This window comes from Lontra canadensis, unplaced genomic scaffold (genome assembly GCF_010015895.1).
Source record: "Lontra canadensis isolate GAN:19392208 unplaced genomic scaffold, GSC_riverotter_1.0 scaffold82, whole genome shotgun sequence".
In the NCBI taxonomy this organism is placed as follows: domain Eukaryota; kingdom Metazoa; phylum Chordata; class Mammalia; order Carnivora; family Mustelidae; genus Lontra; species Lontra canadensis.
The window spans coordinates 6,847,516-6,850,196 of record NW_022631076.1 but is presented as its reverse complement, the minus strand read 5'-3'; the positions used below and the strand labels follow the sequence as shown (position 1 = coordinate 6,850,196).

The 2,681-nt window shown below is 42.7% G+C and overlaps 1 pseudogene; it reads left to right on the top strand.

The window, feature by feature from the left end:
• The first annotated feature begins 297 nt into the window (after positions 1–297).
• On the top strand, positions 298–661 carry LOC116882258 (annotated as a pseudogene).
• Positions 662–2,681: the final 2,020 nt, after the last annotated feature.

The following is a 2,681-nucleotide window of genomic DNA, read 5'->3' as shown; positions in this document are numbered from 1 at the left end:
CTCCACAGACCTGCTGAGGATCTTAAACCATCCACTTGACCTATCTGACTCATAGGGTTAAAAGATTAAGTCAATCATACAGCTTTGCAGGGATGTTTTTAAAATCGTTAAGAATATAAAATTAGCTCAGTAAATAGTATCCATTATTATTACTGCCTGTATAATGTTTTTGATCTTTAAGGATACTTTCCTGCTCCAACTTATGTGCTAATATATGTGCATGAGCTTTCCTTCCTCATCCCCTGCCATCTTGGTGGCTGTTCTCGGCTGGCGCTCTCCCACACCTTAGGCAGGAAGATGGGGCCACAAAGAAGACAAAAATCTCCAGAGTCAATCAACTCTAGGCTCCAGCTTGTTATGAAAAGTATGGAAAGTATGAAAAGTGATGGGAAGTATGCTCTGGGGTACAAGCAGACTCTGAAAGTGATCAGGCACAACAAAGGGAAATTGGTCATCCTGGTCAACAAGCGCCCCGCCTTGAGGGAATCTGACAAAATACTGCACCATGTTGGCCCAAACTAGTGTCCATCACTACAGCGGCAATGACATTGGACTGGGCATAGCACGTGGGAAATGCTAGAGAGGACGCACACCGGCTGTCATTGCCTCAGGTGACTCCGATATCATGGGGAGCCTGCCAGAACAGAGTGGTGAAAAGTAAATCATGCAAAATTTTTCTTTAATAAAACAGGCCAGAGCTTGTTAAAAAAAAAAAATGTGTGTGTGAGTTGGTGGTGTGAAAAAGTAAAGCCGTAATAGGTAACATGAGGGTTGAATGGAATGTGCTATGTTCCCATATCCTTATCTACAAAACAATCCTAACTCATTGATTTGTTATAAAGATTTGAGTAAATACATGTAATGGCTCAGAATATCACCTGGCACATAGCACTTAATAACGTCAGCCCTTCTTATTATCACACTGAAGATGTCATGGTATGAAGACAGAGCTGAGCATGCTGAAAGCTCCAGCTTTCCCATGTCAACCAGAACATCTGAAATGACACTGAGAAACTCTCCAAGATATGTTTATGTTTTCCTTAGCTGTTGCGCTAAGGAAATGGACAAAAGAAAGTCACTGACAAATGTACAGGAGAACACTTAGATTAAGAAGTCCTTCCATTGGAAAACATCTAGACACATCTGGAGGGCGCAGTTTCAGAGTCAGGATGCTGAAAGAGATTAGGTCATGAGGGCAACTGAACATTCACCATCAAGGGGGTACATCCTGTTGAATCACTACCACCCCCATCTGAGTGGGCTATCCAGGTGCCCCCTGCCCTTCTAGAGGCCTGGAGGTGTACAACGTTCTCCAAGATGGATTGTCAGTGGTTTCGGGGGTAGGCAGTTATACATCTTAATAAATGCTTCTCCTCCCCTCTGTTTTTTGGCAGTCAGTCAATCCAGCTTTTACAAGATGGGCGCTCAGAGGCTACATTGTGGGATTAAAGTCAGGGATAGTTGAGAAAAGGAGAAAGTGCTTGAGGCAAGGTCTATGCCCTTCAGGACTATTTCTTAGACTTAGCACTGAGATTTAAACACTGCTCAGCGCTGAAATAAACATGTTTCCCAATGGGAGAGACTCTCCTTGGGGAATGAGGTTGTTTGCCAGACAGAAAGAGACAGATAAACCTATATCCCTCCTCCTTCAATCTTGTAGTAGGCACATGCTTACTCATAACCTGATAACATGATGTCCTTTCCTTTCAAAACAGAATCATTTATGCACCCTAGAGAATACCAAGTCCCTTGTCACATATGATCTTTCTAATATTTCCCTTTCAGTGTGGTGAACGGAGCCAGATTCCCCAAATCCCCAACCCTGCCAGCTTGTCCGTGTGGCCTGTGGTTTAAGGGAGCGCACCATCTAGTCTGAATCTTGTCTCCGCCATTTCCTACCTGTTACACCTCAGCCAAGTGTGAGTGTCATTTTAAAACTGGGCATGGTAATAGTAACACCTAACTCCAAACATGTTTATAAGGATTAAGTGAGTTAATACAGTGCCTGCACATGGTAAGCCTTCAACCCCCTTTCCTTTATCCTTTGAAAGCTATTGAGGAACTGGTGGTTAAAAATGAGAAGCTTTTCTTTGTTCAGGAATTCCTCTCTCTGCCTTCCATAAATATTCTTGTTTATTAAAAGCAAAATTCGGGGTGGGTTGTTGAGAGATTCTAGTCTATTTAAATCCAAGCTCTATGTAAGGTTGAATTAATTAAAAATTCTGCTGACTCCTCAGAGTTGACCAAAACACCATTTCCTCTAGGAAGGCTCTCCAGCTCTTCTGAATTGTATACTGAGCCTCACTCCCAGTTGCCCATTGCACATGTGGCCCAAACTTCATAGGTTGAGAAGTGGCTGACATCACATTTTGTGCTTCCTTCTCCTGTTCCATCTGAATAAATCTTTTGTCCCGAAATATATTCTCAGGTGATTGAAAACAGTATATGCTCAGCATTTTAAAAATAGAATGAATGGATTCATTTCTCTTTTGTAATCCAGGTCTGGCAGACAAAGGGCAAGCTGCGTGGTGTTATTTTAAAATCATCATCAAGGGGCTCCTGGGTAGCTTAGTTGGTTCAGTGTTAGACTCTTGATTTCAGATCAGGTCATGATCTTAGGGTCGTGAGATCGAGCCCCATGTCAGACTCTCTGCGGAGTGTTGACCCTGCTTAAGATTCTT